Source organism: Coffea arabica, chromosome 10e (genome assembly GCF_036785885.1).
Source record: "Coffea arabica cultivar ET-39 chromosome 10e, Coffea Arabica ET-39 HiFi, whole genome shotgun sequence".
In the NCBI taxonomy this organism is placed as follows: domain Eukaryota; kingdom Viridiplantae; phylum Streptophyta; class Magnoliopsida; order Gentianales; family Rubiaceae; genus Coffea; species Coffea arabica.
The window spans coordinates 26,256,835-26,269,026 of record NC_092328.1 but is presented as its reverse complement, the minus strand read 5'-3'; positions in this window follow the sequence as shown (position 1 = coordinate 26,269,026).

Sequence of the window (12,192 nt, the reverse complement as noted above, 5' to 3'; positions counted from 1 at the left end):
TTTTAGGCTATGTGGTAAGTTCGCAGGGCATCAAGGTGGACAAATCCAAGATTGAGGCCATCGAGCAATGGCCAACTCCCACATCCGTCCCTGACGTGCGCAGCTTTCTTGGATTGGCGGGCTTTTACCGGCGCTTTGTCAAAGATTTTAGCACCATTGCCGCCCCGTTGACCGCCGTGACAAAGAAGAATGACAAGTTCCACTGGGGAGAATCACAAGAACAAGCATTTCTCGCCCTCAAGGACACACTCACACATGCACCTGTGTTAGCATTACCAAATTTTCACAAGACTTTTGAAATTGAATGTGATGCTTCTGGTGTAGGTATTGGAGCGGTCCTCATGCAAGACAAGAGGCCTTGTGCCTTCTTCAGTGAGAAACTGGGGGGAGCTGCATTAAACTACCCCACGTACGACAAGGAGTTGTACGCTTTAGTGAGGGCTTTGGAGACTTGGCAACACTATCTTCGCCCTCGGGAGTTCGTGATACACACTGATCACGAGTCATTGAAGTACCTCAAGGGACAACCCAAGTTAAGCAAGCGACATGCCAAATGGGTAAGCTTCATTGACACCTTTTCGTATGTCATTAAGTATAAGACTGGCAAAACGAATGTAGTGGCTGATGCATTATCACGTAGACATTCGTTGCTTGCCCTTCTGGATGCCAAGTTACTAGGGTTCGAAATGGTTAAGGAACTCTACACAAATGATCATGACTTTGGTGATATCTATGTTGCTTGTGTTAAGAACCCGCATGGAAAATACTTCTTGCATGATGGATTTCTATTCCATGTAGATAAACTGTGTGTACCGAATTCTTCCATTCGTGATCTTTTGATTCGAGAGGCACATAGTGGTGGTCTCATGGGCCACTTTGGCATCACCAAGACTCTGGCCATGTTGCAAGAGCACTTTTACTGGCCTCATATGCGTAGAGATGTTGAACGCATGGTTGGTAGATGTGCTACTTGTCACAAGGCAAAGTCTAAGACAAATCCATATGGCTTGTATACCCCATTACCTATCCCTCACCATCCTTGGGTTGATTTGTCTATGGACTTTGTATTAGGATTGCCTAGATCAACAAGGGGTAATGACTCCATCTTTGTTGTGGTTGATAGATTCTCTAAGATGGCTCATTTTATTCCTTGCCACAAAACTGACGATGCATCTCATGTTGCTAATCTGTTCTTCAAAGAAATTGTCCGTCTGCATGGCCTGCCTAAAACTATTGTCAGTGATAGAGATGTGAAATTCTTGAGTTACTTTTGGAAGACTTTGTGGTCCAAACTAGGCACTAGGTTATTATTCTCCACCACTAGTCATCCACAAAGCGATGGACAAACTGAAGTTGTCAATCGCACACTTGGCACTCTACTTCGGGCCTTGATTAACAAGAATCTTAAGACTTGGGAAGAGTGCCTCCCTCATGTTGAATTCGCCTACAATCGAACTGTGCATAGTGCCACACAATACTCCCCCTTTGAGATTGTTTATGGCTTCAACCCCGTCACCCCCCTTGATTTGGTGCCCTTACCTTCCTCTGACCACACAAGCTTAGATGGGAAAAAGAAAGCTGATTCTGTGCGCAGGTTACATGAGGCCGTCCGAGCAAACATTGAGAAGCGTACGCAGCAATACATCCAGCAAGCCAACAAGCACCGTCGCAAGATGATTTTTGAGCCTGGAGATTGGGTTTGGCTACACTTGAGGAACGAGCGATTTCCCAAGCAACGCCAAAGCAAATTGTCCCCAAGAGGTGATGGACCATTTCGGGTACTCCAACGAGTCAATGACAACGCATACAAGTTGGAGCTACCTGGGGAGTACACTGTTAGTGCAACCTTCAACGTCGCGGACCTAAGCCCATTTCTTGACGAGGAGGATCCAGATTTGAGGGCAAATCCTTCTCAAGAGGAGAGGACTGATGTGTGCACGAGTCTCGGCCCACGCAATAACCCAGTCCGAGTTCCATTGGGCCCAGTCACACGTGCACGGGCCAAGCTCTTCAAAGAATCACTCCAAGCCCTGGTTCGAGTCGTCCAAGACCAACATGGAGTTCACAAAGATATTGAGGGCTTAGAGAGAGACAATCAAGCCATTTGCACCATGATCCAAGCCCACGAAGACTCAAGTGGGCCTTCAAGAGGACCGGCCCTATAGGGCCTTAGCCTTAGTATTTGATAGATTGGATTAATTTGTCTTCATAGCTCATTGGGCCGGCCCATCTTGGACACCAAGATGGCCGAACTCTTTGCCATTGTTTCCTTAGGTTTTCTTAGTCACTTTGGCCTATAAATAGGCTTGCTTTGTAAGGTTTTAGGGTAGTCGTTTTATCAATAAAATTGGTTTAATTCGTTCCTTCTTCTAAGAAGAGAGTTCGAGCACTTTAACTTGCTTTGGCAAGGGTTATTGAGCAATCTTGCGTCCTGTCCTCGATTGTTCATCCGACCTATTCCCCTGGAGTATTCACCTTCATCGGAGTGTCGTCTACCACCTAAATCAAATCGTGTCGTCCGTTTGATTCTAGGTCCCGCGATCCAAGCGTTGGACAACCTTGCTAGATCCTTGGGCAAACGTGCTACGTGTCTCGAAACAAGTTGATCGAGGAACGTATCAGGACGCTTTGGTGTCACCAAGACCTTGTGTGCTTTACAGGAACATTTCTGTTGGCCACGCATGAGGCGGGATGTAGAGCGAGTGGTGTCACGCTGCATCACCTGTCACCGTGCCAAGTCCAAGCTCCAACCTTTCAGTTTGTATACACCTCTACCTATCCCTTCAGCACCATGGGTACACACTTTTGCACGATGGCAAACGTAAGGTCCTTACACCTCTCACACCTGCACAAGTTTATGAGGACCAACTACTATTGCAAAGGGAGTGTGAACAAGACCGTCAAAGGAGGAAACTAAAGGCAGTCGACCCTGTAAAGGCTCCACGTCTACGAGTGAGCCATCAACCAAGGGTCAAGGGAGCACACCTAGGGGTATACATGACAAATCACCTACCGCACCTACCACTAGGAAGCACAACATGATTATTAAGGCTAAAGATGTTAGAAAAGTGGTGAACTCTAATCAGCCTATACTTCTCATCATTTGCAAGCATGTGCTCTTGGATGTTGCTGAGCTCGACAAGGCGTTGCCTGCGAGCATAGTTGCTCTTTTGCAAGAATTTGAGGATGTTTTTCCTGACGAGGTCCCTGATGGCTTACCACCCATTCGGGGAATTGAACACCAAATCGACCTCATTCCTGTTGCACCATTGCCCAACAAACCTGCTTACCGCATGGGCCCTGAGGAGACCAAGGAGCTTCAAAGGCAAGTTGATGGCCTCTTAGGTAAGGGTTGGGTAAAGGAAAGTCTAAGTCCTTGCGCTGTGCCTATGATACTTGTTCCCAAAAAGGACGGTACTTGGCGCATGTGCACTGACTGTCGGGCTGTGAACGCTATCACTGTCAAATATCGTCATCCCATTCCTAGACTTGATGATATGCTTGATGAACTCGATGGTGCCATTATTTTCACCAAAATAGACTTAAGGAGCGGCTATCATCAAATTCGGATGAAAGAGGGCGACGAGTGGAAAACAGCCTTCAAAACCAAACATGGTCTCTATGAGTGGCTAGTCATGCCTTTTGGCTTAACTAATGCCCCTAGCACCTTCATGCGACTAATGAACCATGTGTTGAGACACTTTATTGGCAAGTTTGTCATTGTTTACTTTGATGACATCCTGATCTATAGTCATAGTGAGCATGAGCACCTAGAGCATGTGAGATTAGTTCTTGAGACACTTCGACAGGCGCATCTTTACGCCAACCTCAAGAAGTGCACCTTTTGTACTAACGAGCTTGTGTTTTTAGGCTATGTGGTAAGTTCGCAGGGCATCAAGGTGGACAAATCCAAGATTGAGGCCATCGAGCAATGGCCAACTCCCACATCCGTCCCTGACGTGCGCAGCTTTCTTGGATTGGCGGGCTTTTACCGGCGCTTTGTCAAAGATTTTAGCACCATTGCCGCCCCGTTGACCGCCGTGACAAAGAAGAATGACAAGTTCCACTGGGGAGAATCACAAGAACAAGCATTTCTCGCCCTCAAGGACACACTCACACATGCACCTGTGTTAGCATTACCAAATTTTCACAAGACTTTTGAAATTGAATGTGATGCTTCTGGTGTAGGTATTGGAGCGGTCCTCATGCAAGACAAGAGGCCTTGTGCCTTCTTCAGTGAGAAACTGGGGGGAGCTGCATTAAACTACCCCACGTACGACAAGGAGTTGTACGCTTTAGTGAGGGCTTTGGAGACTTGGCAACACTATCTTCGCCCTCGGGAGTTCGTGATACACACTGATCACGAGTCATTGAAGTACCTCAAGGGACAACCCAAGTTAAGCAAGCGACATGCCAAATGGGTAAGCTTCATTGACACCTTTTCGTATGTCATTAAGTATAAGACTGGCAAAACGAATGTAGTGGCTGATGCATTATCACGTAGACATTCGTTGCTTGCCCTTCTGGATGCCAAGTTACTAGGGTTCGAAATGGTTAAGGAACTCTACACAAATGATCATGACTTTGGTGATATCTATGTTGCTTGTGTTAAGAACCCGCATGGAAAATACTTCTTGCATGATGGATTTCTATTCCATGTAGATAAACTGTGTGTACCGAATTCTTCCATTCGTGATCTTTTGATTCGAGAGGCACATAGTGGTGGTCTCATGGGCCACTTTGGCATCACCAAGACTCTGGCCATGTTGCAAGAGCACTTTTACTGGCCTCATATGCGTAGAGATGTTGAACGCATGGTTGGTAGATGTGCTACTTGTCACAAGGCAAAGTCTAAGACAAATCCATATGGCTTGTATACCCCATTACCTATCCCTCACCATCCTTGGGTTGATTTGTCTATGGACTTTGTATTAGGATTGCCTAGATCAACAAGGGGTAATGACTCCATCTTTGTTGTGGTTGATAGATTCTCTAAGATGGCTCATTTTATTCCTTGCCACAAAACTGACGATGCATCTCATGTTGCTAATCTGTTCTTCAAAGAAATTGTCCGTCTGCATGGCCTGCCTAAAACTATTGTCAGTGATAGAGATGTGAAATTCTTGAGTTACTTTTGGAAGACTTTGTGGTCCAAACTAGGCACTAGGTTATTATTCTCCACCACTAGTCATCCACAAAGCGATGGACAAACTGAAGTTGTCAATCGCACACTTGGCACTCTACTTCGGGCCTTGATTAACAAGAATCTTAAGACTTGGGAAGAGTGCCTCCCTCATGTTGAATTCGCCTACAATCGAACTGTGCATAGTGCCACACAATACTCCCCCTTTGAGATTGTTTATGGCTTCAACCCCGTCACCCCCCTTGATTTGGTGCCCTTACCTTCCTCTGACCACACAAGCTTAGATGGGAAAAAGAAAGCTGATTCTGTGCGCAGGTTACATGAGGCCGTCCGAGCAAACATTGAGAAGCGTACGCAGCAATACATCCAGCAAGCCAACAAGCACCGTCGCAAGATGATTTTTGAGCCTGGAGATTGGGTTTGGCTACACTTGAGGAACGAGCGATTTCCCAAGCAACGCCAAAGCAAATTGTCCCCAAGAGGTGATGGACCATTTCGGGTACTCCAACGAGTCAATGACAACGCATACAAGTTGGAGCTACCTGGGGAGTACACTGTTAGTGCAACCTTCAACGTCGCGGACCTAAGCCCATTTCTTGACGAGGAGGATCCAGATTTGAGGGCAAATCCTTCTCAAGAGGAGAGGACTGATGTGTGCACGAGTCTCGGCCCACGCAATAACCCAGTCCGAGTTCCATTGGGCCCAGTCACACGTGCACGGGCCAAGCTCTTCAAAGAATCACTCCAAGCCCTGGTTCGAGTCGTCCAAGACCAACATGGAGTTCACAAAGATATTGAGGGCTTAGAGAGAGACAATCAAGCCATTTGCACCATGATCCAAGCCCACGAAGACTCAAGTGGGCCTTCAAGAGGACCGGCCCTATAGGGCCTTAGCCTTAGTATTTGATAGATTGGATTAATTTGTCTTCATAGCTCATTGGGCCGGCCCATCTTGGACACCAAGATGGCCGAACTCTTTGCCATTGTTTCCTTAGGTTTTCTTAGTCACTTTGGCCTATAAATAGGCTTGCTTTGTAAGGTTTTAGGGTAGTCGTTTTATCAATAAAATTGGTTTAATTCGTTCCTTCTTCTAAGAAGAGAGTTCGAGCACTTTAACTTGCTTTGGCAAGGGTTATTGAGCAATCTTGCGTCCTGTCCTCGATTGTTCATCCGACCTATTCCCCTGGAGTATTCACCTTCATCGGAGTGTCGTCTACCACCTAAATCAAATCGTGTCGTCCGTTTGATTCTAGGTCCCGCGATCCAAGCGTTGGACAACCTTGCTAGATCCTTGGGCAAACGTGCTACGTGTCTCGAAACAAGTTGATCGAGGAACGTATCAGGACGCTTTGGTGTCACCAAGACCTTGTGTGCTTTACAGGAACATTTCTGTTGGCCACGCATGAGGCGGGATGTAGAGCGAGTGGTGTCACGCTGCATCACCTGTCACCGTGCCAAGTCCAAGCTCCAACCTTTCAGTTTGTATACACCTCTACCTATCCCTTCAGCACCATGGGTACACACTTTTGCACGATGGCAAACGTAAGGTCCTTACACCTCTCACACCTGCACAAGTTTATGAGGACCAACTACTATTGCAAAGGGAGTGTGAACAAGACCGTCAAAGGAGGAAACTAAAGGCAGTCGACCCTGGTAAAGGCTCCACGTCTACGAGTGAGCCATCAACCAAGGGTCAAGGGAGCACACCTAGGGGTATACATGACAAATCACCTACCGCACCTACCACTAGGAAGCACAACATGATTATTAAGGCTAAAGATGTTAGAAAAGTGGTGAACTCTAATCAGCCTATACTTCTCATCATTTGCAAGCATGTGCTCTTGGATGTTGCTGAGCTCGACAAGGCGTTGCCTGCGAGCATAGTTGCTCTTTTGCAAGAATTTGAGGAGGTTTTTCCTGACGAGGTCCCTGATGGCTTACCACCCATTCGGGGAATTGAACACCAAATCGACCTCATTCCTGTTGCACCATTGCCCAACAAACCTGCTTACCGCATGGGCCCTGAGGAGACCAAGGAGCTTCAAAGGCAAGTTGATGGCCTCTTAGGTAAGGGTTGGGTAAAGGAAAGTCTAAGTCCTTGCGCTGTGCCTATGATACTTGTTCCCAAAAAGGACGGTACTTGGCGCATGTGCACTGACTGTCGGGCTGTGAACGCTATCACTGTCAAATATCGTCATCCCATTCCTAGACTTGATGATATGCTTGATGAACTCGATGGTGCCATTATTTTCACCAAAATAGACTTAAGGAGCGGCTATCATCAAATTCGGATGAAAGAGGGCGACGAGTGGAAAACAGCCTTCAAAACCAAACATGGTCTCTATGAGTGGCTAGTCATGCCTTTTGGCTTAACTAATGCCCCTAGCACCTTCATGCGACTAATGAACCATGTGTTGAGACACTTTATTGGCAAGTTTGTCATTGTTTACTTTGATGACATCCTGATCTATAGTCATAGTGAGCATGAGCACCTAGAGCATGTGAGATTAGTTCTTGAGACACTTCGACAGGCGCATCTTTACGCCAACCTCAAGAAGTGCACCTTTTGTACTAACGAGCTTGTGTTTTTAGGCTATGTGGTAAGTTCGCAGGGCATCAAGGTGGACAAATCCAAGATTGAGGCCATCGAGCAATGGCCAACTCCCACATCCGTCCCTGACGTGCGCAGCTTTCTTGGATTGGCGGGCTTTTACCGGCGCTTTGTCAAAGATTTTAGCACCATTGCCGCCCCGTTGACCGCCGTGACAAAGAAGAATGACAAGTTCCACTGGGGAGAATCACAAGAACAAGCATTTCTCGCCCTCAAGGACACACTCACACATGCACCTGTGTTAGCATTACCAAATTTTCACAAGACTTTTGAAATTGAATGTGATGCTTCTGGTGTAGGTATTGGAGCGGTCCTCATGCAAGACAAGAGGCCTTGTGCCTTCTTCAGTGAGAAACTGGGGGGAGCTGCATTAAACTACCCCACGTACGACAAGGAGTTGTACGCTTTAGTGAGGGCTTTGGAGACTTGGCAACACTATCTTCGCCCTCGGGAGTTCGTGATACACACTGATCACGAGTCATTGAAGTACCTCAAGGGACAACCCAAGTTAAGCAAGCGACATGCCAAATGGGTAAGCTTCATTGACACCTTTTCGTATGTCATTAAGTATAAGACTGGCAAAACGAATGTAGTGGCTGATGCATTATCACGTAGACATTCGTTGCTTGCCCTTCTGGATGCCAAGTTACTAGGGTTCGAAATGGTTAAGGAACTCTACACAAATGATCATGACTTTGGTGATATCTATGTTGCTTGTGTTAAGAACCCGCATGGAAAATACTTCTTGCATGATGGATTTCTATTCCATGTAGATAAACTGTGTGTACCGAATTCTTCCATTCGTGATCTTTTGATTCGAGAGGCACATAGTGGTGGTCTCATGGGCCACTTTGGCATCACCAAGACTCTGGCCATGTTGCAAGAGCACTTTTACTGGCCTCATATGCGTAGAGATGTTGAACGCATGGTTGGTAGATGTGCTACTTGTCACAAGGCAAAGTCTAAGACAAATCCATATGGCTTGTATACCCCATTACCTATCCCTCACCATCCTTGGGTTGATTTGTCTATGGACTTTGTATTAGGATTGCCTAGATCAACAAGGGGTAATGACTCCATCTTTGTTGTGGTTGATAGATTCTCTAAGATGGCTCATTTTATTCCTTGCCACAAAACTGACGATGCATCTCATGTTGCTAATCTGTTCTTCAAAGAAATTGTCCGTCTGCATGGCCTGCCTAAAACTATTGTCAGTGATAGAGATGTGAAATTCTTGAGTTACTTTTGGAAGACTTTGTGGTCCAAACTAGGCACTAGGTTATTATTCTCCACCACTAGTCATCCACAAAGCGATGGACAAACTGAAGTTGTCAATCGCACACTTGGCACTCTACTTCGGGCCTTGATTAACAAGAATCTTAAGACTTGGGAAGAGTGCCTCCCTCATGTTGAATTCGCCTACAATCGAACTGTGCATAGTGCCACACAATACTCCCCCTTTGAGATTGTTTATGGCTTCAACCCCGTCACCCCCCTTGATTTGGTGCCCTTACCTTCCTCTGACCACACAAGCTTAGATGGGAAAAAGAAAGCTGATTCTGTGCGCAGGTTACATGAGGCCGTCCGAGCAAACATTGAGAAGCGTACGCAGCAATACATCCAGCAAGCCAACAAGCACCGTCGCAAGATGATTTTTGAGCCTGGAGATTGGGTTTGGCTACACTTGAGGAACGAGCGATTTCCCAAGCAACGCCAAAGCAAATTGTCCCCAAGAGGTGATGGACCATTTCGGGTACTCCAACGAGTCAATGACAACGCATACAAGTTGGAGCTACCTGGGGAGTACACTGTTAGTGCAACCTTCAACGTCGCGGACCTAAGCCCATTTCTTGACGAGGAGGATCCAGATTTGAGGGCAAATCCTTCTCAAGAGGAGAGGACTGATGTGTGCACGAGTCTCGGCCCACGCAATAACCCAGTCCGAGTTCCATTGGGCCCAGTCACACGTGCACGGGCCAAGCTCTTCAAAGAATCACTCCAAGCCCTGGTTCGAGTCGTCCAAGACCAACATGGAGTTCACAAAGATATTGAGGGCTTAGAGAGAGACAATCAAGCCATTTGCACCATGATCCAAGCCCACGAAGACTCAAGTGGGCCTTCAAGAGGACCGGCCCTATAGGGCCTTAGCCTTAGTATTTGATAGATTGGATTAATTTGTCTTCATAGCTCATTGGGCCGGCCCATCTTGGACACCAAGATGGCCGAACTCTTTGCCATTGTTTCCTTAGGTTTTCTTAGTCACTTTGGCCTATAAATAGGCTTGCTTTGTAAGGTTTTAGGGTAGTCGTTTTATCAATAAAATTGGTTTAATTCGTTCCTTCTTCTAAGAAGAGAGTTCGAGCACTTTAACTTGCTTTGGCAAGGGTTATTGAGCAATCTTGCGTCCTGTCCTCGATTGTTCATCCGACCTATTCCCCTGGAGTATTCACCTTCATCGGAGTGTCGTCTACCACCTAAATCAAATCGTGTCGTCCGTTTGATTCTAGGTCCCGCGATCCAAGCGTTGGACAACCTTGCTAGATCCTTGGGCAAACGTGCTACGTGTCTCGAAACAAGTTGATCGAGGAACGTATCAGGACACTTTGGTGTCACCAAGACCTTGTGTGCTTTACAGGAACATTTCTGTTGGCCACGCATGAGGCGGGATGTAGAGCGAGTGGTGTCACGCTGCATCACCTGTCACCGTGCCAAGTCCAAGCTCCAACCTTTCAGTTTGTATACACCTCTACCTATCCCTTCAGCACCATGGGTACACACTTTTGCACGATGGCAAACGTAAGGTCCTTACACCTCTCACACCTGCACAAGTTTATGAGGACCAACTACTATTGCAAAGGGAGTGTGAACAAGACCGTCAAAGGAGGAAACTAAAGGCAGTCGACCCTGGTAAAGGCTCCACGTCTACGAGTGAGCCATCAACCAAGGGTCAAGGGAGCACACCTAGGGGTATACATGACAAATCACCTACCGCACCTACCACTAGGAAGCACAACATGATTATTAAGGCTAAAGATGTTAGAAAAGTGGTGAACTCTAATCAGCCTATACTTCTCATCATTTGCAAGCATGTGCTCTTGGATGTTGCTGAGCTCGACAAGGCGTTGCCTGCGAGCATAGTTGCTCTTTTGCAAGAATTTGAGGAGGTTTTTCCTGACGAGGTCCCTGATGGCTTACCACCCATTCGGGGAATTGAACACCAAATCGACCTCATTCCTGTTGCACCATTGCCCAACAAACCTGCTTACCGCATGGGCCCTGAGGAGACCAAGGAGCTTCAAAGGCAAGTTGATGGCCTCTTAGGTAAGGGTTGGGTAAAGGAAAGTCTAAGTCCTTGCGCTGTGCCTATGATACTTGTTCCCAAAAAGGACGGTACTTGGCGCATGTGCACTGACTGTCGGGCTGTGAACGCTATCACTGTCAAATATCGTCATCCCATTCCTAGACTTGATGATATGCTTGATGAACTCGATGGTGCCATTATTTTCACCAAAATAGACTTAAGGAGCGGCTATCATCAAATTCGGATGAAAGAGGGCGACGAGTGGAAAACAGCCTTCAAAACCAAACATGGTCTCTATGAGTGGCTAGTCATGCCTTTTGGCTTAACTAATGCCCCTAGCACCTTCATGCGACTAATGAACCATGTGTTGAGACACTTTATTGGCAAGTTTGTCATTGTTTACTTTGATGACATCCTGATCTATAGTCATAGTGAGCATGAGCACCTAGAGCATGTGAGATTAGTTCTTGAGACACTTCGACAGGCGCATCTTTACGCCAACCTCAAGAAGTGCACCTTTTGTACTAACGAGCTTGTGTTTTTAGGCTATGTGGTAAGTTCGCAGGGCATCAAGGTGGACAAATCCAAGATTGAGGCCATCGAGCAATGGCCAACTCCCACATCCGTCCCTGACGTGCGCAGCTTTCTTGGATTGGCGGGCTTTTACCGGCGCTTTGTCAAAGATTTTAGCACCATTGCCGCCCCGTTGACCGCCGTGACAAAGAAGAATGACAAGTTCCACTGGGGAGAATCACAAGAACAAGCATTTCTCGCCCTCAAGGACACACTCACACATGCACCTGTGTTAGCATTACCAAATTTTCACAAGACTTTTGAAATTGAATGTGATGCTTCTGGTGTAGGTATTGGAGCGGTCCTCATGCAAGACAAGAGGCCTTGTGCCTTCTTCAGTGAGAAACTGGGGGGAGCTGCATTAAACTACCCCACGTACGACAAGGAGTTGTACGCTTTAGTGAGGGCTTTGGAGACTTGGCAACACTATCTTCGCCCTCGGGAGTTCGTGATACACACTGATCACGAGTCATTGAAGTACCTCAAGGGACAACCCAAGTTAAGCAAGCGACATGCCAAATGGGTAAGCTTCATTGACACCTTTTCGTATGTCATTAAGTATAA